This window comes from Pelodiscus sinensis, chromosome 5 (genome assembly GCF_052426305.1).
Source record: "Pelodiscus sinensis isolate ZL-2025 chromosome 5, ASM5242630v1, whole genome shotgun sequence".
Taxonomy (NCBI): Eukaryota; Metazoa; Chordata; order Testudines; family Trionychidae; genus Pelodiscus; species Pelodiscus sinensis.
Genome location: NC_143056.1, coordinates 71,603,881 through 71,630,315, shown reverse-complemented (window position 1 = coordinate 71,630,315; position 26,435 = coordinate 71,603,881). Strand labels below are relative to the sequence as shown.

Genomic DNA, 26,435 nt, shown 5'->3' with positions numbered 1-26,435 from the left:
CACTTTTGGAAATGGAACTTAAAGTGTTTTCAACAGGTCATGCTAAAATAATGGCACCATAAATAAATGGCCACTCATTGAGAAGTTGATCTAAATATTTAACCATGCAGCATGGTGAATGGGAATAGCCTTCCCCCCACAGTGGTTCAAGTCTGTGACAATAGCACCACCTTCTAATAAGTGTCTGTGACAGTAACTCCACCAAATTATATAGGAATAGGGGAATCCAGGCCCTCCCATTCCTCTGGATTGCAACCCAAGGGCCCATTTGAGCACTTTTAGCCAAATGTCTGCTATCTGTGACCCACTTCACTCTCTCCTGTGGGTCTCTTCATGCCCCTTGGTCCCTCCTTGGGCATGTTCTGGATGGTGGCTATCCCCTGGCAATCTGGTTCACAAGCCTCAGCAAGCACGAGGGAGTCCCAGACTCTTGAGCAACACTCCCATGGGGATGCCCTCTTGGCAAAATTCCTCCCTGCAGTGCACACAGATCTGCCTCTCTTCTCCCACCACTCTCCTGTGCTGCAGAGACTCCCTTTTAAATCCCTCCTCCAAGTGGATCATGTCCACAACCTTGAGAGGTTGGGGCTTCCAGGGCCCAGAGTTATTTCTGCACCCTTATCTCTTCAATGTGGGGTTTATCTACTCCATTGTTAACCTCCTTTTCACAAGTGCCCTACAGGCAGCACTTCTCTTCTGCTGCTGGGAATCTGGGATGAAGTGGCTAACTCACTAAAATCAGAAGGAGCTTGGTTGTTGACACTCTGGGGGTATGTCTACACTACCCTCCTATTTCGAAGTAGGAGGGTAATGTAGGCATACCGCACTTGCAAATGAAGCCCGGGATTTGAATTTCCCGGGCTTCATTTGCATAAGCCGGGCGCCGCCATTTTTAAATCCCGGCTAGTTCGAACCCCGTGCCGTGCGGCTACATGCGGCACGGAGTAGCTAGTTCGGATTAGGCTTCTAATCTGAACTAGCTGTACTCCTCATTCCACGAGGAGTACAGCTAGTTCGGATTAGGAAGCCTAATCCGAACTAGCTACTCCGTGCCGCGTGTAGCCGTGCGGCACAGGGTTCGAACTAGCCGGGATTTAAAATGGCGGCGCCCGGCTTATGAAAATGAAGCCCGGGAAATTCAAATCCCGGGCTTCATTTGCAAGTGCGGTATGCCTACATTACCCTCCTACTTCGAAATAGGAGGGTAGTGTAGACATACCCTGGGTGATTAGGATGGTACAGGTGACTCACCTACAAGTTTCAGTCCTCTTTCTCATTGCTCTAGCCAAGGCTGTTTTGAGCACTACTGAGAACCTCTGAAAGGCAACTTGTTTGAAAGAAGGCCTCTATCTGTGTGAGCCCTTGCACCTTGTTCCCCAGGCCCTTCATGTTATTAATAAGTAACTGTACAATAATTATGGATAACAAATAATAATAGCTGTTCACATCCTGAGCACCCTCATAGATAGAGAGAAAAATTCTACACAGATGAACAACAGAAAAGGCTTAAGCAACTCCAAGCATAAAACAAACACTCTGTGTATGGCGAGAGGGCAAAATGACAGATTCCAAACAGAAAATGGTCAGGTGAGAGATACAGATTCCAGACCCAATCCAGATCTCTCACACTTCTGGGAATCTACTGCCAATGCCAAATGAGGGTATGTCTACACTACAGCACTAATTCGAACTAATTTAGTTCGAATTAGTTAATTCGAACTAAGCTAATTCGAACTAGTGCATCTAGACTTAAAAATTAGTTCGAATTAGCGTTTTGCTAATTCGAACTAGCATGTCCACACTGAGTAGACCCTGAACTGAGGTTAAGGATGGCCGGAAGCAGTGCCGGCAGGGCATCAGATTAGGACTTAGAGTGTGGAGCTGCTGCCTCAGGCTAGTCGAGGGCTGTGCTTAAAGGGACCCGACCCCCACCCCGGACAGACAGTTCTCAGGGGTTCCCCGCTTGCAAAGCAGTCCTGGCTTGGAGTGCCCTGAGTGCCCACACTCGGCACATCACAGCACTCGGCCATCAGCCCGGCTGCACTTGCTGCAGGCTGCCATCCGGAGGCGGGGGGGGTCAATCAAGGGGCTTCAGGAGAACTTCCACCCCGAGAAGCCCACAGAGCCACCCCAGTCCTCCCCATCAGGGGCTCGTACCCCATTCCTCCCTCACCTCCTTCCACTGACCCCTCCCTAGCCCCTCTTCCTGATGTACAAAATAAAGAACACGCGTGTTCAAAAATAGAAACTCTCTTTATTGAACAAAACTGGGGGAGACTGGGTAAAGGAGGTGGGAGAGGGGAAGAGAGAGGGTGGGAGAGGGGAGGGCAACTACAATGATCAGGGGTTTGGAACAGGTCCCATATGAAGAGAGGCTAAAGAGACTGGGACTTCTCAGCTTATAAAAGAGGAGACTGAGGGGGGATATGATATATAAAAGCATGAGTGGTGTGGAGAGGATGCATAAAGAAAAGTTCTTCATTAGTTCCCATAATAGAAGGACTAGAGGACACCAAATGAAATGAATGGGTAGCAGGCTTCAAACTAATAACAGAAAGTTCTTCTTCACAAAGCAAATAATCAACCTATGGAACTCCTTGCTGCAGGAGGCTGTGAAGGCTACAACTAGAACAGAGTTTAAAGAGAAGTTAGATAAAGTCATGGAGGTTGGGTCCATGGAGTGCTATTAGCCAGGGGGTAGAAATGGTGTCCCTGGCCTCTGTTTGTGGAAGGCTGGAGATGGATGGCACGAGACAAATGGCTTGGTCATTGTCTTCGGTCCATCCCCTCCAAGGTCCCTAGCGTTGGCCACTGTCGGCAGACAGGCTACTGGCCTAGATGGACCTTTGGTCTGACCCAGTACGGACATTCTAAGCTCAGGGCTCAGGGTCGGGGGTCTCAGTGGACCACCTTGATTTTCATGCAAACCTGCTCCCGGGTGGCCAGGCTGGCAGCTATCCTGCCCTAGACGGCCAGTTTCCTGTGCCTAGTGCGGAGGTCGTGGATGAGGTCCACGATCTCCGCACTATACCAGGCGGACACCCGCCTCTTGCGGACCCGGGCAGGCTCCCGGGAGTCGCCAGCCTGGTCCCGGGAAGAGGCGGAGGGCTGCGTGGCAGCGGGTGGCTGCCTCGAGCCATGCCAGGTGCAGGGTCTGCTGTCTGGGTGTTTCTGTAATGATAAGGAAATACATCTCTTGGAATTCTGTAGAACAGAGAAAATGGGACCAGAAGAAAAAGAGTCCAATGCAAGGTGAGTCTCCCAATGGCACCCCCTCCTGAGTGATCCTTCCAGGCTTCAGGGCTCTGAACCACAGAGTTTTTCAATGGAGTTTTTCCTGTATGGCATCTGCTGTATGTAACTGCAAGAAGGGCCAGGCAAACATTTTCTGCTGAAACATTTTTGACAGAAAATTAAGTTTGCAATAAAATGAAGAATTTTTAGAAATCTTTCCACAAAGAAATTCAATTTTTGGTTGGAAAGCCAAATTGGGGGGGTGGATTCAGATGAAAAATTTGGGTTTTGGTTGCTAAAATACATTTCTTCAGTTTGCAGGGTTTTTTGACAAAAGTAAATTTTTCTGTGGAGGGAAAATATTTCCCAAATAGCTCTAGTTACAATAATGTTGCTATAGCAATTTGAATAAACCCTTATCTTTCGTTGCCTCATAAAACACATATTTTTAAAATAAAAAAAATGCATTCTGGAGTATTTGGAGCTGTGTTTAAAGCTCTTTGCTAAAAGTTCAGAAACAAGACATTTCCCATTCACTCTCATTTATTCATTCACTCTCCTGGGCGTGATTCTTGAGAAGCTGTCTCTTGGTGCCATCTAGCTGCTACAATTATTCATGGTTTCTCCATGGTGCCCCAGTTTTCCACTCTAAGGAGGAATGAATGTCAGTGCATAACTTGATGCTGGGAAACTTTCTGTCTTATAACAACAGGGATAAAGAATTAAGGAAAAATCTAGGCAAGATTCTATCTATATCTTCTGTGGCCAAATCATGGCTCATGAACCACATGCAGCTCATTTACAGTCAAAGAGTGGCTTGTGGTGCTCTACATACTTCTTCTCATTTTCTGTCTACCAGCTTGTGGCTTCTGCCTTGCATCAAGGTGGTGGGGTAAGGGCTTCTACTCTGCAGGGAGGAGAGTCTTGGGACTTTAACTCCATGTAGGGGAGCCAGTGGGGCTCAAGGTTTTAGCCAGGTACATGCCCTGGCAGGTGCCATCCTGGTGAGATAAAGCCCTGAGCCCCAGCAGGTACAGCCCCATTCCTTGGTAGTGCCACTCTGTTAGCTAGGTTGTGATTGTCTTGTAGCTCTAGAACTGTTGACGATTATTGTACGTGGCCTGGAAAGTCAGTAGGTTTGGACACACCTGTTCTAAATGTTACTATTGCAAATATAGATAGCTAGATTTTATCAAAGGAAGCTATATATCTAGAAATTAAGGCAGAAGATTAGCAATCAGGAAACCTGGGTCCTATCTGGTTCTCCCTCTGAGTCTCTGAATGACCTTTTGGCATTAGTTAAGTTAACAGCCAAATTTTGGCAAGTAGTCTCCACTTTTAGATACTTCAGTTTTGGGAGGGCCATATTTGAGATAGCGTACATGTCTGCAGTTAGGCACTAAAAATTGAGGTTCCTAAAGATAATGGCCACTTTTGTGGCCTTAACCTCTCTGTACATAAAGTTCACCATTAGTAAAATGGTATCAATTTAGCAATATGTGGTCTGGTGAAATTTTAGGGGAGTTGCATGCCTTTACACCAGGCTGTTGGGGGCTCAGGAATGCAGTGTTGTAGCCATGTTGGTCCCAGGATATTAGAGAGTAAATGTGGGTGAAGTTTGCACCAATTTCTGTTGGTGAGAGAGACAAGCTTTTGAGCTAAGCTCGGTGTAGCTCATTTATGTCATCCACAGAAGTAGTCCAGTTAAAGGTATCTCACTCACCTTGTTTCTCTGCTGGAAAGCCTCTGAGATTCCTGAATGAAACACATTGCAGAAGTATGAAAGACTAATTTGCACTTTGCTAAATGGGACATCAAACACTACAAACCAACCAGAGCTCTCTTTTCACATCTCTTAAAATATTTTATAGTGCAAAGCTATCAGAAGGTCTTACATTATCAAGACAAAATATACCACACAACATTTGATAGACTATTATGAAGTATCATAAATAACAAAAACTCAACTGCTCTTGTCAGTGAAATGAACAATACATTTTGTGATGCATTGGTCTTCCTTTTTATTGTGTTGAGTCAATAACTCACAGCATTCAGTAATTCACAATGGGTATGTCTAGACTATATGCATCTGCCAACAGAGGCATGCAAATTAGACTACCCGACATAGTCAATGAAGCAGGGATTTAAATATCCCCCGCTTCATTAAAATAAAAATGGCCGCCGCACTGTGCCGGCTCAGCTGATCGTCGGCACAGCGTGGCAGTCAAAATGCGGATCGATCGACAGGGAATGCCTTTGTCAACCGCTCCCTGGAACGCCTTTGTCGTCCGCTCCTGTAAACCTTGTTTACATAAGAAAGCGATCGACAAAGGCATTCCCTGTCAACCAATCCGCATCTTGATTGCCGCACTGTGCCAACAGAGGCATGTAGTCTAGACATACCCAGTGAGTCCCCAGGTTAGTGAGGTTCTACTGTATTATTTTGCCTCTGTTACATTCTCTATTATGTGTTAGAGGCCCTGACTGATTACAGTTAATAAAGATTTTTCTTTAGTTCAAAGAAGAGAGACATAGAAGCAGAAAGATATGAGTTTTATCTCTGCTGCTGCCCTCAAGCTCACTATGGCCTGCATAATAATGGCTATACTACATGATCATGAATTTGTTATATAGTTATTACTTCTACTACAGAGAGTTGAAGGCTGAACACAGCATGGGATCCTCTTGATGTCACAGAACCCCTTTACAATGCAGCTCAAGGCCTAAGATACTCTCAATCACACATTCCTTGTTCTGGGTTTCAAAATTAGATGGACATCATTATGTTTTACAAGAAATACCCTGGCTTACTGGGCAGTGTAGAGAACGAGGAAGTAGGACTCCTAGGCCCTATCCAGCGTTGGTGCAAGTAGGCACAGTTCTGTTGAATTGAAAGGACCTATGCCTGTTTCTACTGTACTAGGCCTGAATTTGATTTCCCATGGTTTTTTATGTTTAGTTCTACCATTAATTCAAAGGACTAGTTTTATCCCTGGTATAGTTCAATGGAAGATATTGAGAGTTGCTCCTAATGATGCCAAGACTGAATTTGACTCAAAGGAATTTACACCAGTATTGAATTTGGCCTACTATGTGACATCAGGAAAGTTACTTACCCCTCTGTGCCTTGCTTTACCTATCTGTAACATGAGTATGATAAAAGTCCACATGGCTCACAGGAGGATCAGGCTACTTTGTTAGTTAATTAATAGTGTTAAAGCTCACTGGGATCCTCAGCTGAAAAACATGGTAGAAGTAAAAAGCATTATTAAAATTTAAAAAAAATGAAAACCATACATCTCTCTTCTATCCCAAGATGGTCACATAGCCCTAACAAGTGAAAATAATACAGGTATTGAACACCCAGAAAAGGGGCTGCTTTTTAGTTTTAAGACTGGATAAGTTGTTTAGACCTTACGCTGTATGCTCCTTAGGGGCTAGACTGTGTCTTTATTTTCTCAGCAAAGCACCAAGCAACCCTACTGTGACTACGGACTATAGTGCTCCATCCAGAAGTTTGAAACCCGGTGTCTGAAATCTGCCTCCACACATAGCAATCTGGGCCCGGGGTGCTGGAACATTTTTTACAGCGGGGGTGCTGACAGTCATTGTACTAAACTATAAATCATGTATATAATGGAAACCACTTCAAGTCAGGGGATGCTGCAGCACCCGCCACACTGCTAGTTCCAGCACCTATGCCTGACCCATCTCTTTAGGACTTATATTTAAGGTCAGTCTATTGTCATGAAAGTGACACTATTAGGGTTACCAGATGATTTCAAAATAATACCGGACACACTTATCTCAGATGGAGGGGGGTTGGCCAGGGGAGATGGGGGGGGGCAGGAACGGCTGGCCGGGAAGCAGGGCTGGCTGGGAGGAGGTTGGGGGGAGCGGGACTGGCTAGGAGAGATCGGGGGAAGGAACTGTCCGGCAGGAAGCAGGGCTGGCCGGGAGGGAGTTGGGGGGAGCGGGGCTGGCTGGGGGGGACACTGGCCAGCAGGGAACAGGGCTGGCCGGGAGGGGGTCAGGGAAAGCAGGGTTGGCTGCAGGGGAACCAGCCAGCGGGGAGCGGGGCTGGCCCGGGTGCAAACAGATCCCGGGGTGCTGCCTGTCCTGCACACGGTCCAGGCGGGGCACATGGGCGAGTCCGGCCCTGGGGAGTTCATCCCAGCCTGACCCCGCCCCCAATCCGCCTGCTCTCTACTGTGTAGTTGCATACAGCGCGTGTGTGTCTACCAGCCAGGCAATTCTCAGCTACGTACTGATACTCATGATAATAATAAAACTTACTTAATTAGAAAATACCAGACATTTATATGTCTGGTATTTTCTCAATTTGTTTCCCAGACAGAAAGCTCAAATACCGGATTGTCCGGTTCAAAACCAGACACCTGGCAACCCTAGACACTATAACGGGTACCTTTAACTTTCTCTATGATACATGTACTCCTTTAGTGGCAGGTGATATTCCTGGCCTTACATGGGTGTGTAAGAAAGGGAGAGTGCTCCAGCCACCTTCTCCCCATCTCCCTGCACTGTGCTCAGGAGTACATGTTCTGCTCTAAGTTAGCGCGGAGAGTGGCACTACCCTTGTTGAAAGATGGGCGGGACTAGTGTCAGGGCAAGGCCGACCTGTGTGCTGTACAGCCGCATGTAAAAGAGAGAACATTTCCAAGGGCATTGCGGCAGCTGTGTTGCCTTGCACTACCAGAGTCATTCCACTCTGTGGCACAACCTCCAGAATAGCCTGCTGGGGCAATGTCCCTCTCTAGCAGCACTACAACGGCCTGTTGCTTATAGCCATAATTTAGCCTGATGAGTCATCAAGTCACAACATTTATTAACTCCATTGTCATAAAAGATGTTTCCTTCTATTTGCTGTGCAAAATCCATTAGACTGAACTATGGGTCTATTCTACCTCCTACAGCAGTGGTGGCAAAAAAATTGCAGCTCCTGACGGAACTGAGATGGAACCCAGAACTGCTCAGGTCAGCTGCTCTCACGGCTGGGCCGCTCTGAGTCGCATGTGTGCTCATGGCCCACGCCGTTCAGTTCATGGCCCCCAGCGCACTGCGTCATATCCTGCATGTGCAGGCCGGGTTGCACTCAGTATCCCAGCCTTCATGTGCTAGCAGCCGTCCGCTGAGCGCAGGCAGCGGCAGCTCCAGCACCTGGGCATAAGGTTAGAGGAGCGGGAGGGGAATTGGGTTAGAGCAGGGCGGGGGGAGAGATGCTTGACACTGGGGAGGGGAGGGTGAGTAGGTTGGTGGTGGTGCACATGGAGTCCTGGACAGCACATGCTCAAAGCTGGCCGCTCAGTGCATGCACCCCAGCACCTGGAAGGAGATGCATGTAGTGGCAGTAGCAGCGGCTCTGGCTCCAGGACCCGGGCATAAGGTTGGGGGGGAGAGGGATTGGGTTAGGGAGGGGAAGGCAGGGTATCGTGTTAGAGCGGGGAGGGGCTTGGTCTTGGGGAGGGGAGGGGATATGGACTGGGTTAGAGTGGGGAGGCTGGCTCTGGGAGAAGGGAAGGGAGGGGATGGGGATTGGGTTAGAGCAGTGCGGGGGGAGGTGCCTGGGTCTGGGGGAGGGGAGGGGAATTGGGTTAGAGCGGGGAGGACTGGCTGGCTCTGGGGAAGGGGATGGGGATTGGGTTAGAGCAGGAGGGGGAGGGAGTAGGAATCCCGGTACTACATGCCAGCTCCAACTTCTCAGGAAGCACACAGCTGTTGTGGGGAGCAGAGGAAGCAGGTCTGGACTAAGGGGTGAGCGAGCTGGGAAGCTGCCCAGGGCACCAACCAACACTCCTGCACCATCCACACACTGCAAATCTGTGTCCTGAGCCTATCATACTCCCAGCCTTCCTGCCCTGAGCCCCTCATGCACCCCAACCCAAACTCCTGCACCCGCACAGCCACAAGCCTGCGGACTGCTCAGCACCCAACCCTCCACCTGACCCCAACACTCTCCAGCCTGGAGCCCCCTCCAAGGGAAGGCGTACTGGCACCTATTTTCCCCCAGTGCAGCTGCTTTTTTCCCCCTCTTTTTCTCAACAATTTCTCCATCCCTCCTCCGTACATGGCTCTTCACACTCTGTCTACCGCTATTTTGGCTCTTCATCTCTAACGGATTGGCCATCCCTGTCCTACAGAAACAGTAAGATTACCAGCCAATTGGCAAATGCTGAATCTCCTATGAGGTGGTGTTTTTTGTTGCAAACATTATCACCAAAACTGATCACATAAGGGCTTTGCAGTGATCACATTTTAAAAATTATCTATTGACTCCTGAACTGAGCACGTTTGATCTGGATTCACAGAGAAGAAATGTCATTGGCTATGCAGACAGTTTCCTGAATATCACAGGGGTAGCCGTGTTAGTCTGAATCTGCAAAAGTGGCGAGGAGTCCTGTGGCACCTTATAGACTAACTGAAGTATTGGAACATAAGCTTTCGTGGGCAAAGACCTACTTCGTCAGATGAATGTCCTGAGATGTTACAGTTTCCTGAGTGTATCTGTAAATTTGGGCCAGTATGAACATCCTCCTTCAAATAGGAATCGGTGTTAAAGAGTTACTCTTTGCCTTTGCTGTTTGGCTGTCTTGCATACCAAAGCCTTAGCTCTTAGCAACATGAAAACCCATCCTAACTACCTTTTATTTAACAATAACTCTCATTACCATTCTCAGGATGCCAAGATCCTTTTATTCTAATCCAGGGCTAGAAAAGTGGGAAACAGATTATTTAAAGCTCTGGTGCAGTTTCATGACTCGATGTGAAGTAAATTTCACTGTTGCTGTATTTTGGAACTAGCAGATTCAGTTTGAAAACTAAAAGCAGCTCTTGAGATAGTAAAAACTCTGAACCAAACACAGCCTGATGCAAGCAGGCAAAGCTGCCATAGGAAATTCTGGGCCAATTTCAATAGTATTGTAAAAGCTGGTATAGATGACAAAGGGTCAGACAATAATAGGGCATGTCTCCATTGGTGAGATATTTCGAAGTAGCTTCCCTTATTTCAAAATAGCAAAGTGAGCATCCACACTACAAGCCTGCTATTTCAAAATAATCGGCTTGTTATTTCAAAATAACTCCTGCTTGTGAAGAGGAATAAGTTTGTTTCAAAATAGTTGTTTCGGGAGTTATTTTGAAATAATAACCTGGTAGTGTAGACATGGCCTTTTATAAGTGAGTAGCAGCCATAAAACTGATGTGGAAAGGCTGTATAATTTGCTCTACTATGACAGAATTTTTCTAACAAATTTCACACACATTGAACAGGGTTTCAGGAACTAGAGAGATCCAGGAATCTGGCTGGCACTTACAGTTTAGAAATTCCTATAGCTATTTGGCGCAATCATTATTCAAAAAAAAAAGTGTATGGAGGGCAGACATAAAACATAGATGTGATATCCAACTCTGAATATCTAATTGATTAGAGTCAGCTGGTACAACTGAAGGACCGTGTGCCTAACCAGGATTTACTGAAATAAACATTGACCACTGGGGGAAACAATCAGATGACTGTACTAGATCCCCTGGCAAAGGGAGCTCACATTTGTTACTCAGGTTTGTAATCTCTGGGGCTGTGTCTACATTAGCATGATTTTGCTGCTTTTGCGCAAAAACTTGCTGCCTGTCTACACTGTGGGGGAGTTCTTGCGCAAGAACACTGACGTTCTAATGTATGAAATCAGTGCTTCTTGTGCAAGAACTATGATGCTCCTGCTCAGGAATAAGCCCTCTTGTGCAACTGTTCTTGCGCAAGAGGCCAGTGTAGACAGGCAACATGAATTTCTTGCGCAAGAAAGCCCGATGGCTAAAATGGCCATCGGAGCTTTCTTGCGCAAGAGAGTGTCTACATTGGCACGGATGCTCTTGAGCAAAAGCACATCTCTTGTGCAAAGGCACAAGCCAGTGTAGACGCTCTCTTGCACAAATACTTTAATGGAAGAACTCTTGCGTTAAAGAGTATTTGCGCAAGATCATGCCAATGTAGACGTAGCCTGGGTCATATTGGATTTTTTGTTGCTTCTACATTTCTATACACTATCAATGGCTAAGATCATGTTTTTCATCTTTGAGAAGAGGTTGCAGACTGTCCTTTTGGATGCCATCCTTGTCATTGTGACTGTCGAGGGGCTTGTCCTCCCTCTTGGGTTCACCACTAAATCAATGCCCCTCTAGTAGGGTAAATACGGCTTTGGAGGCCTAGCCACCTGGAGAACCCTTTCCTGGATCAGGGGTCGATTGTCCAGGGTAGGGGAAAGGGGCAGTAGGGGCACCCGGGCCCTCCCTCTCCACTGGGTCCCGGCCCAGGGCCCTTTAGGCAGGGACTAGAGCTCCTGCCTACTCAACGGGGAATCCGGCTGATCCAGGCTGAGCTGCTCTGCCAGTCCTTTGCCCTGGGCTGCTTCCTACCACGCCCTGGTCTCCCTGTAGTCTGCTGGCCTCGGAGTCGGTACTTGCTGGGGCTGCAGGTGCTCCGGTCTCCCAGGCAGGTTCAGCTGCTGGGGTTTAGTCCCAGGGTCTGTCTCCAGCCTCAGCTGCTGAAGAAACACTGGACCTGCTCCCTTCCACCCTCCTGTTGCCTTCCCAAATGCAGGGCTCTCTCTGCTCTTATACTTGGGCTCTGCTGGGAGCATGCCCAGCACAGGTGGATGGGCGGGGCCTTCTCAGCCAGCTGGGCCTGGGCTACTCCCTGCCCTTCAGTGAGGGGGCTGTCCGCCCCGTCACAGTGACTCATGCCTTTGACAACTTGAGTCTGTGTCTGAGCTTATAGCTGTACATATGGCTGGTGAAGAAAGTTGCTACCCACCCATGCAGTGACAATTCTCACAGAGTCCACATTGCACGTGTGCTCACACAGTTTGCATTGCACTGTCTTGCGGGTGATTTCAGAGTGAAGCCTCAAGTGCTGATTTTGAGCTATGTAGCCTTCAAGTGGTTCTTTTTGCCTGAAAAACTGCTTCTCTCTCCATGTGATATCACCATAACACTTGTGTTCAGTGTGAGATGCTGAAGTTCACAGTTCAGTGATTTAAATTGGAGGAATCTCCTGACAGAGTGTTCTCAGAAAATGTGTAGGGACTTCGAAGTTTACTCATCTTCATGGTCTCTCTCAACCTGAATTTGGTTACCCTGACTGTCTGCTACAAAGCTTAATCTATTTTGCAAGCCTTTCTCAGAGGGAATGTGCTAAACTGGGGCATGAGAGAGCTGAGAGGGCTAAAGAATAATTTATTGATCTAGAAGTAAATTTTTGTATGCATTTTTTATAGATGGCCTATAAAAGCCTAGAACGTAGATATGTGTTTTTCTGCTCCTGATTATGATGGGTTGTCCCATATCCTGCCTCAGTACATCAGCTTGATTTTTATTTTCTTTGATTGCAGGGATCTCTCTGAATTAAGAAGTCACAGCACAGCATGGATCATAGCAAGAGATATCCCATCCTTTGCACAGGAGCTGAAACTCTGGTCAGTGGTAAATCCTACTGGGAACCTCCTTGTATTGTGACTCTCTATGTAATAGGTGTCTGCACTGCTATTGTCTCACTCAGACTCAGAGATCATCTTCTTGGGGAATCCAGGAGTTTTGTCAGGTAGCAACTCCACCCCTACTGGCTTTTCTTCAACCATTTGGGGGATAAAACAGTTCTTCACCCAAATTATTTGTCCTATCCATTTTTAGCACAGCCAGAATTGTTTGCACAAACAGAAGGTTTCAGGTTCCATTCCAAGAAAGATTTTTCAGGTACTATGCAAATGACTGGAAAGCAGATTTAATTAACACAAGCTGAGGGTAGAGCTCTGCTGGAGGGTGTCAGCTGTACTGCTAGGCTGTCCATCTGGCACCACAGCCTGGATCATTTTGCCTTCCTCAAATCATAAGACAGAGGCATTGGGAACAGGGGAGATTTAAACATGGGGGAAAGAAGATGGCTAGCTGCCTTGGTGCACAATATAAAAAGAAGAAAACACTTAGGGTATGTCTACACTACAGTGTTATTTTTAAATATCTTATTTCAAAATAGTTATTTCAAAATAGCTTTTTTGAAATAACTCGTCTACACACAAAATGCATTTCAAAATAGCATTTTGCTATTTTGAAATAGCGCATCCACACTGAGTGGATTCTGAATCGCATTTAAGGCTGGCCAGAACCAGTTCCGGCAGGGCACCAGGTCAGGACTTACTGTGTGGGGCTGCTGCCTGAGGCTATCTGAGGCCTTTGATGAAAGGGGTCCCCCAGACAGCCAGTTCTCAGGTTTTCCTGCTTGCTTGTCTACCTCAATGAGGAACAGCAAAGCATTTTGTCTCTGCGTGCTCTGGTTACCCTCACTCGGGACACCACAGCACTCTGCAACATGGAGCCAGAGCTGCCCCTGGGCACTCTGGTGCTTCTCATTGCTGAGAGCCTGGCTGCACTTTCTGCAGGCTGCCATCCAGGAGATCCATCGGGGGGCTGTCAGTATCCAAGAGGCCCTGTGGGAGAGCTTCCACCCTGAGGAGCACTAAGAGCCTCCCTGGTCTGCCCCACTGGGGGCTTGTGCCTCATTTCTCTCTCACGTTCTTCCACTTACACCTCCCTAACGTAAAATAAAATACACGTATTTTCATGAACACAAACTCTATTTAACAAAACTGGGGGGGGAATGAAACTCTGGTGAGACTGGGAAAAGGAGGCGGGAGAGGGGAGAAGAGAGGGTGGGAGAGGGGGAAACCTGGGAGGAGGGAGCTGGAAGGGGGAAGCAGGGGGAGGGGAAGCTCAGGGTTGGGGGTCTCGCCAGACCAACTTGATTGTCATGCAAACCTGCTGCTGGGTTCGCATATGGCCTTTGGTGGTCAGGCTGGCAGCTATCCTGCCATAGACAGCTGCGTTCCTCCATCTAATGCGGAGATCACAGATGTTGGAGGCATTCCCCCCCCCCCAAACCTGAATAAGTTCCATGAGGCGCTCACCTTCTCCAGCCCCTGTCAGACTCCTGGGGGCTGGCAGACTGCTCCTGGAGAGTAGTGGAGGGCTGGCTGCCAGTGGCTTGCTGGCTCCTGTTTTGGTGGCCACTGCTGGCTCTGGGCTGGCAGGCTTGCAGCTGGCACAGGCACTGTGACCAGAATCTACCCCTTTAAGGGATCCGGGGAGCGGGGGAGGGAGAGAAATGTTCTCGGTTGAGGCTGGAGTGGCCACCAGGGCACCTTGGGAAGGGTGGAGGCCCCCTATTTCGAAATAAGTGTCTACACAGCACTTATTTCGAAATAGCTATTTTGAATTTGGCATTATTCCTCATAGAATAAGGTTTATCAAATTCAAAATAAGCGTGCCGCTATTTCGAATTTATTTCGAAATAGTGGTTTGGCTGTGTAGACACTAGGAAAGTTATTTCTAAATAAGGGTATGTCTACACTACCCCCCTAGTTCGAACTAGGGGGGGTAATGTAGTCATACGGAGTTGCAAATGAAGACCGGGATTTGAATTTCCCGGGCTTCATTTGCATAAAACCCGCCGGCGCCATTTTTAAATGCCGGCTAGGTCGTACCCCGTGCCGCGTGTAGCCGCGCGGCACGGGGTCCGACCTAGCCGGCATTTAAAAATGGCGCCGGCGGGCTTTATGCAAATGAAGCCCGGGAAATTCAAATCCCGGGCTTCATTTGCAACTCCATATGACTACATTACCCCCCCTAGTTCAAACTAGGGGGGTAGTGTAGACATACCCTAAAAGCTGTTATTTCGAAATAACTTTGCTGTGTAGACATACTCTAACATGCTTAACCTCTGTGAGAAGTGTGATCTAATAATCTGAATACAGGCCTAGGAGGTAAGCACCTCTGGGTTAGTTTTGTAAATTTTTTGTGCTTTATACTGATATTAGCATTACATAAGAGGGTATGTAGGTTTTCGGTGTGGTGCAGTGGAGCTATGGCAGTGTCTCAAAAGTTGAGCTAGCATACCCTAGTCCATATTACAAAAATAGCTTACCTAGAGCACTTGGGCTGTGTCTAGACTGCAGGGTTTTTTCGAAAAAGGTAGCCTTTTTTCGAAAAAACTTTACCTGCATCTAGACTACAGCAGCGTTCTTTCAAAATTAAATTGAAAGAACGTGGCTTTTCTTTCGACGGCAGTACTCCTCATTTCACGAGGAAGAACGCCTTTTTAGACGGAGATCCGTCAAAAATAAGTGTGTGTGGACGCGGGGAGCCCCTTTTTTCGAAAATAAGGGCCTCCAGGAAGAAGCCCTGGTGGACAATCTGGGGCATGCCTGGCATGTCTCTGGTTCCTGTCTGCAGCCATCTTTTAAAGGGACAGTCACCCTCACAGCCAGTTGTGGCAGCAAAGCAGCCAGAGCACATGGCTGTTCCAGTGCAGCCATGTCTCAGCCCCAAGACCCTCCTGGCCCTTCCAGACAGCCTTCTGGGGACCCAACAAGGGGCTCCAAACGCCGGACACCGGCATGGTCTGGGCCAGAGCTCAAGACCCTTCTTGAGCTCTGGTCAGAGGAAGAGGCCTTACAAGCCCTAAACACCAGGTGGTGAAATACAGACATTGTTGGCCACATGGCAGAGTTCCTGGCCAACAGAGGGCACCACCCCTGCACCGAGGACCAGGTGCACTCTAAAGTACAGGAGCTGTGCCAAGGATATATAAAGGCCAGGGAGGAGAACTCCCGTTCTGGGGCAGCCCCCCACTCCTGCCCCTATTATTCAGAGCTGTCCCAGATCCTTGGTGGTGGGGAAGCACGCACACCACTGCGTCTCGTCCAGTCTGACATGGGGGACCCTATGATGGAAGCGCCAGAGCAGGACCTACAGCAGTCCAGGGAGTCTGGAGGTGGGGAGATGGTGCCGGAGGACGAGGACAGCGAAGAGATGGTGACCCTCATTCTGGAGCCAGTCACCCAGATCCCAGAGGCCTCCCAGGTGTTATCTGATGCTGGAGACGAAGCAGCAGGTGAGTGCAGTGAGGTCGTGTAACACACAGAGTGGGGGAGGTGGGTGCACAGTGAGTGATGCACAAGGGAAACCTGTAGGGTGCATCTAGACTGGCAAGATTTTGCACAAAAGCAGCTGCTTTTGCGCAAAAACTTGCCAGCTGTCTACACTGGCCGCTTGAATTTGCGCAAGAGCACTGACTTTGTAATGTACGAAATCAGTGCTTCTTGCGCAAATACTTTCACGCTCCTGCTCGGGAAAAAGCCCTCTTGCGCATGAATACTTGCGCAAGAGGGCCAGTGTAGACAGGGAAGAACTGTTTTGCGCAAAAAAGCCCCAATGGCTAAAATGGCGATCGAGGCTTTCTTGCGCAAAATTGCGTCTAGACTGGCCACGGATGCTTTTGCGCAAAAGCATCCATGACAATCTAAATGCTCTTTTGCGGAAATACTTTTAACGGAAAAACTTTTCTGTTAAAAGTATTTCCGCAAAATCATGCCAGTCTAGACGCAGCCGGTAATGTTCACCATGGCCATCATGCAGCTGGCTGTGCATGTGCCAACGTGTTCAGTGGTAGAGTGTGACACATAGGGGTGCGCCACGTGGTGGCATAAACCATGTCCAGAACACACCCAGGTGGATTGTCAGTGCAAGGTCCCATTGGCACTTCTGGACCCCTGTGATGCTCAGGCTGATGCCCAGGTCACATGTGGTATTACCTTCAGAATGTCTGAGTCCCCTGTCTGAAGGAGAGGGCATGCCCTTTTGGACAGCTGTTGCACACATGACTGATTGTGTCTTCCTCTTTTCCTCCACAGCTGGACCAGCTGTGCAAGAGGGCCGCAGCACCCCAGCCCCACCTCCATCCTGGGGACATGGGAGCCGCAGACACAGGTGTGTCTATGCAGACATCCTGAGGCACCATGTGGCGGCCATGCAGGAGCTCAACACCATCCTGCAAGAGAGGACGGAGGCAGAGGCTCGGTGGCATGATCGGCTGATGGAGGAGCTTGTCCAGCAGTGCACGTCCCTGTGTGCCACTCTCAGGGAGGTCTGTGGCTTGCCTGCTCCTGTGCCTGGTCCTGCTCCTCCAGCACCCCATGACCCCGCCCCACCAAACACCCCTTCCACAGCACCATCCCTTTCTCCCCTTGTACCTCCCTCCCCCCCAGCCCCTCCAATGCCCCAGACCCTCGCCCCTCTCTCCCCCTGGCCCTCCTCTCCCCCTGGCCTCCCAGACCCGAGTGCACCTACCCTCTGTTGTTCAGCCAACAGACAGTCGCCCCACCCAATCCCGAGGCCATGGTGTACCCCGAACACAAGGCACCAGCAGGAGACTGCGAGCAAGCAAGCACCGTGCAACCTGATCCCCTTCCCCTCTCCAGGTTTCAAGCACCCCCATATCCGTTCCAGGTTTCAAGTCCCCTCCCCCCTCCAGGTTTCAAGCACCCCCATCACCCCAGTTAAATACCAAACATTGTGTTTAAGAAAATGTTTATTGTACATAGCTTGTCATTAAAATATACTTTCTCCAGCAAAAATAAACAAAAGCTTTTTTATGTTTGCAACAGTTATACCTTCTTTCAGTTATTGACATTTATAACAATAAAACAGAAGTTATTCTTTTCAGACAAACCCTGGTGTTTATTATTTCTACAAACAGGGTCAGGATAAGGGTGGAGGAGGGAAACTTGTATTGGGTCAGGGCCAAGCTCCCAGACAGGAGCCCCTCAAGAGAGTCAGTGGCCTCCAATAGAGAATCGCTCCCGTAGGGCCTCCCAGATGCGAACAGCAGACTGGTGAGCCTGGCGGATGGCAGCTGTCCAGAGCTGGGCAAAGTGCCTCTCCTGACCATCAGCACCTGTACCCCACCCTGGTAGGAAGGCCTCCCCTTTCCTCTCCACCAGGTTATGGAGAACGCAACACGCAGCCAACACCTCAGGGATATTGCACTCCCCCATGTCTAGCCGTGTGAGCAAGCACCGGAATCTCCCTTTTAAACATCTGAACGCACATTCCACCTAGTTGTGAGCCTGGTTAAGATGAGCATTAAACTGCTCCTTGCTCGCATCCAGGTGGCCGGTGTAGGGCTTCATCAGCCACGGCATCAGGGGGCAGGCGGCATCAGCCACTATGCACACCGGCATGTGCACGTCCCCAACCGCAGAGTCACGATGCGGGAAAAATGTTCCTGCCTGAAGCCTCCAGTAGAGGTACGAGATCCTGAAGATGCGGGCATCATCTGCCCACCCTGACCACCCAACACAAATGTCAATAAACTGGCCACGATGGTCGACCAGAGCCTGGAGGACCATTGAAAAGTAGCCCTTTCTGTTAATGAATTGGGCTGCTCGATGGGGTGGTGCACGGATTGGAATGTGTGTCCCATCGAGTGCTCCTCCACAATTCGGGAAGCCAAGGGCAGCAAAGCCGGCCACAACGCTGTCAAGGTCTGCTAGATGGACGAGTCTGTTCAGCAGCTCAGAATTGATGGCCCTCACCACCTGCAGAAAGAGACAGACAACAAAATTTTAGAAGGGGTGCCTTATCTCTTAGGAGGAGAACCCAACACCCACCTTTCCTTTCAAACACCCCGAGAATCCCCTCCTCAGAACTCTCCCCCCCCCCGCAGCTCAGGGTGAGTGGAGAAGCTCCCTCCCACTCCCATTCCACCTTGCCCTTTCCTGACAGTCTCCCTTCCCCCCCCAAACTGTGACTGTCCCCCGACAATGACTTACCTCCATGAGGATGGACCCAACAGTAGACCTGCCCACTCCAAATTGGTGTCCCACGGAGTGGCAGCTGTCGGGGGTGGCCAGCTTCCAGAGGGCAATAGCGACCCTCTTTTCCAGGGGGATGGCGGGCCGCAGGTGGGTGTCCTGCCGTTGCAGAGCCAGGGCGAGCCAGGTACACAGCTCCTGGAAAGTGGCCTTCCACATCCGGAAGTTGCGGATCCACTCCTGGTCATCCCAGAGCTCCATAACAAGCCGGTCCCACCAGTCAGAGCTGGTGTCAAGCCTCCAAAAATGCCTGTCCACAAAGAAGTTTGGAGGCAAGGGCAGTGGGGCTGCATGACGGGCAAACCCTTTGTACCTCTGGTCTGGGTCCAGATGGGGAAGTAGCCTCATGACTGTGTCGTGAAGATGCAGCAAAACTTGCAGTATGATGGCGTGGGGCCATCGCCTGCCCAGGGGCAGCTCTGGCTCCATGCCAAAAAAAGGGGTCTAAATCAGAAAAAGCTCCAAACAAAAAACCTGCTGGGGTGTCCCAGGAAGCTGGGCACTCCAAACAAGAACTGCAATACCTTGCTTACCTCCTAGAGGGACAGCAAAGGCAGCTGCAGGAGCAGAGCAACGGGTGTTCAGGGGCGTCCCTTTAACCACACGTCTCTGCAAAGGGCAGGCAGCAGCACCCGGAAGGAAATGCTGCCCCCATACCATGGCAGAAGCGGTTCCAGGTGGCTTTTTCTTTCGAAAGAGCATCCAGCAGTCAGGACGCTCTTTTTCAAGAAAGCGGATCGATTTTCCAATCCGCATATTGTAGTCTAGACGCTCTTTTTCGAAAGATGCTTTTTTGAAAGTTTATTTCGAAAAAGCATCTTTTGAAAGAGCCACGCAGTTTAGTCTACCCTTGGTTAGTAAAGCTGTTCCCTGACCTTGTCACAGGCTTTTCTTCCATGTCAGAACATGGTTAAGGATGTATCTGCAAACTGGACTCTCTCCAGTTTGTTCACCTCTTTTCAAAGGCTGGTGCAAAAAACTAGATAAAGTACCCAAGCTGGGACCTCGCTGTGCCACCATGTTTAATCACTTTTCTGAGTAGACATTCTTTAAGACTATTTGTTAAAGCTCATTGTGCTTAACATGACCATGCAGGCATTTACTAATGTTACATTTAAACTATATCACAAAGTGTCATGTCTAGTTTCTTAATGAAAATGTCATGAACTGGCATGCTCCAATGTCGTGTAGTCTGGTGACTACTTGTTACAGCTATTGGCATTCAGATGGATTTCTTCACAAACAGAAGAGGTAGGAACATATATTTTTTAATTAAATCTTAGATTGTGTGGAAAACACTTCCCCAAAACACCTTTGCACTCCATGTAGGGGGTTATGCCCACTGTGTTTTTATTACACAGAGGATATATCAGACTTTGGTAGAAGGCATTATTTATTCAGCATATTGATAAGAAATTGATATCTTTCTGGACTAATTGGCCCTCAGATGGGCAAATCAAGTCCAGAAAGATATCAGTCAATCAAAAGATTCTGAGAACAATCTGGAAAATCATCCCAAATTGTCTCATTGCCATTTCTTGGGAGCAAATACTTGGCACACAGATGTTATATGAAGATAATCAAAACCTAAAAGGAAAATGTAAACTTATTTATTTTATGCAGTTTAAAAAGGTCATAACCTTCATGATTCCTGCTCTTTGACCATGCATATTTATTTGGGAGATAAGTGATTCAGTTAGAGGATTGAGTCAGGACTTCTGAGTTTTATTCCCAGTTCTGCTTCTGATTGGCTTAGACAGACTTATCTGTGCCTTGGTTTACCTGCCTGAATAATGGGCATATTAATATATACCTAGGTATTATAAGAATCATTTGAGATAAAACTTGGGAATTATATCAGATTGGTGAAGTGGTAAGTAATGTTGAGGACAGGGCAGACACAAGGACTGATCTGATTTGCTTGCAACGTTGGGTCCTTTAAACCCAAATGCATTTTAAAAGAGCCATATGCAAGGTCACAGACTTTAGAAATCCATCAAAGTTCACCACTCCTGAGCAGCCAGTTCATCAAAACCAAAATCTTCCCATAAAACATTTTAGATTAGATAAATAGGTTTTCCTGATGAAAAAGCATTTATTAAAAAAAAAATCCCAACCAACTCCAGGCAAAACCAGTCCTTTTATGTATAATAAAAAAATACTGTATAGGAATAGGGAGGTTATTTTACCTCTGTACACTGCATTTTTTTTTTTAAAGTGGAGAGGGACAGAAAAGAGCCACAAAAATGTTTCAAGGGCTGGAGAAAATACTTTATAGTGGAAGACTTAAAGAGCTCAATCTGTTTAGTTTGGCAAAAAGAAGATGAAAAGGTGATTTGAATAGAGTGATCAGACATCCTGATATTATTGGGATAAACATGATAATTAGGGGCTTTGTCTTATACAGGCAACTATACCCCCACCCAAAAAAAAGTGTCCTGACTTTTCACAGTTGCTATCTGGTTACCATATACTTGACTAGTGTATAAGTAACTTCATGGAGAGAAAAGCCCAGGTACTAAAAGGCTCTTTAGCCCAATGGAGAAAAGCCTAGCAAGAACCAATGGCTGAAAGCTGAATCCAAACAAATTCAAATTAGAAATAAGGTCATCATTTTAACAGGGGGAGTAACTAACCTTAGAATCCAGGGAAGTAGTGGATGCTTCATCTCTTGATATCTTCACATCAAGATTGGGTGTCTTTTGGAAAGATATATTTGGGAAGATATACTTTAGAGCAGTGTTTCTCGACCTTTTTTTTAATCAAGTACCCCTTTTTAAAAAATGTATATAAGTACCCCCAGTACCTACAGTTTTCAGACTCACAATTTTTTTTCTACCATTGCAACACATTTGTTTAAACAACTTAATCGTAGCCGGATGGGCGATTAAATTTTTGGGTGTAAAAAGTACAAAAACAAAACGCTGCAAAACTTAAAACAAAAATTCAGTTTTCTCCAGATCTCAATTGTGTTGATGGACCCCACAGTCTTCTCTTGAGTACCCCTAAGGATACTCATACCACTGGTTGAGAAACACTGCTTTAGAGAAATACAAGTTATTGGGCTTAATACAGAGATAAGAGGGTGAAATGTAATGGTCTGTAACTTACAAGACATCAGACTAGAAGATCTAATGGTCCCTTCAGAGCTTTACTATATGCACCTCTGAGATCCTTGGATATAAGGTGATGCAGAAGAGAAAGTTATTGTTAATTATTAGTATTTAATGAGCTTCAGCTAAACAAACAATATTCCTTTTGTTCTGTTCTTGAGAACCATTTAATAATAATGGAATCAATTAAACCTGCCTACATAACTGATGGAAGGGATCAGAGGACTGAAAGTCCACAGAGTGATTTTTCTGCCTTAGACACCTCAGCAGATTGGTAGCTTGCCTGGTAGATAGTTATAATAGGCTTTGCAATAGTAGGGTAATTATACAAGATGAGACCTGTTCTTCACTGAGTAATTATGCCTCTCCCCCTTGTTCCTCCTTGAAGAGATTTCTTTCCTTGGTTGTGACACACACTTGGGTAGAGAAGACTGGATGGCTGTGTCTAGACTGGCCAGTTTTTCCGGAAAATCAGCCACTTTTCCAAAAAAACTTGCCAGCTGCCTACACTGGCTGCTTGAATTTCCGCAAAAGCACTGACTTCCTACTGTAAGAAATCAGAGCTTCTTGCAGAAATACTATTCTGCTCCCGTTCAGGCAAAAGTCCCTTTTGCGCAAAGCTTTTGCACAAAAGGGCCAGTGTAGACAGCTCAGATTTGTTTTCCTCAAAAAAGCCCTGATTGCGAAAATGGCGATCGGGGCTTTTTTGAGGAAAAGTGCGTCTAGATTGGCACGGACGCTTTTCCGCAAAAAGTGCTTTTGTGGAAAAGTGTCCGTGCCAATCTAGACGCTCTGTTCCGAAAATGCTTTTAACGGAAAACTTTTCCATTAAAAGCTTTTCTGGAAAATCATGCCAATCTAGACGCAGCCAATGTGTACATTATACAGAGGGAAAACTTGAAGTTAGTTGTAGAAAACATGAATGGAAGTTGGTATTCTCACCAGAAATAAAAAATACCTTATAGTAATCTTGGGGCAGATTTCTAAAGATAGTTGAGTACCTAAAGGTGTAGATAGGAGCCTAATGGGATATTCAAAAGTGTCTAAGCTCCTGACTCAATTGATTTTAATGGGCATTAGACATCTTTGGAAAATCCCACTAAGCACCTATCTACATTTTTAGGTTTCTAAGTACCTGTAAAAATTGGTTTCATTATGACTTTTATGGTGAAGGATCCTAAAGCACTCCCATTGTTTCTATTTGTAAGATTCTTTTCATGCACCTGTATGGTGGTGCTGTCAGCATACAGCAACACTATATAATGGTTTAAGTAAGAAAGTGAAGAATCTCATCAAAAGGAGAAACTGCAGGAGACATTTAGGGAGGCAAGATGGAGAACAGATAAGTGAATAATTTGTAGCAATGTATTTGAAAAATGTAGCTGCTTCAAAATTATTTGTGAAGTGAACAGCTTCCATTTGTCTCAGATGTATTCATTATTCAAATCATTCTTAGTCTGTGGCTTATTAGTGAGCAGTTCATTGTGATATTCAGTATCAGAAAGTCAAGGGTAAAGCTGCAGTGCTTAGCTTTGAACAGCCTTCCTGTATCTTATTGCCTCATCAGCTTCCCACTCCATTTCAAATTTCAGATTAAAAGACTTTTTCTGTCACGTATAGTACTTAATTTCTTTCCTTTGCCTCCATTATTTTTTCCTGTTGTAACCTTTGTCCTCATTCCTCCATCCTTTAATACCATGCATTCAATCATGGTGTATTATCATCTCCTGTGTACTTTGCCTGACTTCCATTGCAAACAGTTTGGGGTAGGGACTTGTCATTTTACCTGTTGTGTAAAGCATACTGTAGACATTTGGTAGTGTATAAATAAAAAACACAGCTAATAAGGATGTGAATGGTTAATCAATAAGCATCACCCTTAGCAGGTGATGCTTACCAGTTATGGTTAACTGGGGGGGCACCATGGATGGGGGTGCTTCAACCGGGCCAGAGCAGCCCCTGCCCACAGCAGGGGAAGCCACTCTAGCCCATCCACCCCTGTTTAATCAATTCACTTGTTAAACATAATGTTTAACCAGTTAATTAATTAAATGGAATGTTACACCCCTAACAGTTACAGAGATATTAACTGTAAACCATTTTGCAATATAGCATGTATAAAAGACACTACTGTATACAGAATAATATTGTACGGTGTTGGAGATAAGCCTCATCCATTCTGATGTAATGGGCACTAATATCACTGTCCCATCTCTGTATCTTTTTTTTTTTTTTTGTCTTTTTCTTTTCAGCATCTGAGGAAGTGAGTTGTAGCTCACAAAAGCTTATGCTCTAAAACCCTAATTAATTTGTTAGTTTTTAAAATGCCACCACACTCTTTGTTCTTATTACTTATTTTAGTTATTCCAGCTCTGCCAGTGACACTCTGGGAGAGCTTGGGAAACTCACCTTACCTGTCAGTCAGTTTCCTAACCTGGCTCAGAGTCATTAATGAATCAACAGAAGAACCAGGCATTCTGATGTCCAATTTTCTGTTCTAACTACTAGACAGCACTGTAGAGATGGCTGCTACAGAAAACTTTAAAACCCTCTTACTTATGTCTATAGATCTCAAAGCCCTTTATAAAGGAGAGAAGTCTAATTAGCTGCATTTTATGGGTAAGGAAACAGGCACAAAAACATTAAGCAAGGTCACCTGAAGATAGAACCTGGTGTACTGAAGTCTAGTCTGGTGCCCAATCCACTGGGCCATAGTACTTTTCAGTATAGATAATTGCACTGAATTGAATTTTGACTTTGCAGAATGATACTTTCAGCTATCATATTAACTCACCGCAAAAGTAATGTTTGGATTTTGTTAAAGATGTGAAAATAGAAGAGAGAGCTGTATCATCTTACAGCACATCATCTTACATCTGTTATTTCAAAGAATGATATTTGCTTTTCTGCTGCTCAGCAATGAATTCAGAACAAAAACCATGAGGGAGACTTTTGTTTTCATTAAAAGTTCAAACAAATGCAGAGCCTTTTCTTTAAATCCTTGAATAACAGGGAGCAATTGGGTGCAAATTTGAAGGCTGAAGTCAGTTTGGATTAAAGGGATCACAAAATGACAGATTTTATGAATTTTAAGGAAAGCAGCAGAATGAGGACATTAGACTTCAAAAAAGCCAACTTTAACAAACTCAGAGAACTGGTATGTAAAGTCCCTTGGGAAGAATATATAAGAAAAAAAGAGCTCAGGGGAGCTTGCAGTTTTTCAGAGATAATATTAAAGGCACAACAGCAAACTATCTGAATCTGAACAAATGATAGGAAGACTAGTAACAGGCCAGTATGGCTTCATTGAGAGCTCTTTAATGACATGAAAATGTAGAAGGAATCTTACAAAAGTAGAAACATGGATGAATTGCTAAGGAGGCACACACAAAAAACCCAGCACAAGCATATAAAGACAAATTCAGAAAGACAAAGTATTGTTACAAAAGGAACTGATGATTATTTTTTTCTCAGAAATTAACAATTCAAAAACTAATAGGGGTTGAACCTCCTTGGTCCGTCATCCCCAGGACCTGACTGCTACTGAACCAGAAAATTTGCCAGAGCAACAGAGGTCAATGCCGGTCCCTCTGCTCCCAGCAACTAGCTCCAGGGGTGCTGGGGCTTCACTCCTCAAGAGCACCAGGGCTCCATTCAACAGGTGCCCCCTCCACTTGCTCAGTCAGCCAGTTGGCCAGAGCCCCCTCTGCTCACTTGGCCATCCTCCCTGACTCACTCTCTGCTCAGCTGGCCAGGGTCCCCCTTGCTTGTCTGGGGCCACTCTCCACTCTCTCAGCTGACCTGCCAGGCTCCCTCTGCTGTACCAGGGATCCCTGCTGGGGCTCTGTGCTGCTGTCCCTGGAGTTCCAGGGCTCCACTCCCAGCTGCCAATCACTGCTGCCCAACTTTTCCCTAGTCCTGCAACACTCATTGCCCCAGCCTGTTGGGTTTTCCCTGTGAGTGCTCCAGCCCCAGAGCATCCACTGAATCACTGATGATGCTGGACCAGAGGTGTTGCCCGACTAGGAAAATCCAGATGAGGGAGGGTTAGCCTGTAGGATTGTGAAATTGCAAGTATCTACAGCTGCCTAGAAGAGCAATGGAAGGGACCCAGGACTTCAGCTGCAAACTGTCTCGACTAGCAACCACATTTCCACATGGAAATATAGCAGTTCTGTTGGAGATAGTGCTGCTTAAGGCACAGCCAGTCCCATGTGCCATGATCCTCCATGAAGCATGCATGGTGAGCCAATTAAAGGGTGCCAGTGAAGGTGGCAGTATCAGAAGTGTAGTCCCTCCATTCCCCATAGTTCCTCCTCCTACTGTTCCCCCCTCATTATAGCCCTCATCCCATTTATCCTCTCCTTACCCA

The 26,435-nt window shown here is 46.7% G+C and overlaps 1 long non-coding RNA gene across 1 annotated transcript in view; it reads left to right on the top strand.

Moving 5' to 3' along the window:
* The window catches only part of LOC142829153 (uncharacterized), a 33,947-nt gene extending 15,232 nt beyond the window's left edge, over positions 1-18,715 (top strand). Inside the window, exons 2-3 of the long non-coding RNA XR_012903498.2 lie at positions 12,636-12,719; positions 16,989-18,715. This is a non-coding gene — a long non-coding RNA (uncharacterized LOC142829153). The remainder of the gene's footprint in view (positions 1-12,635; positions 12,720-16,988) is intronic.
* Positions 18,716-26,435: the final 7,720 nt, after the last annotated feature.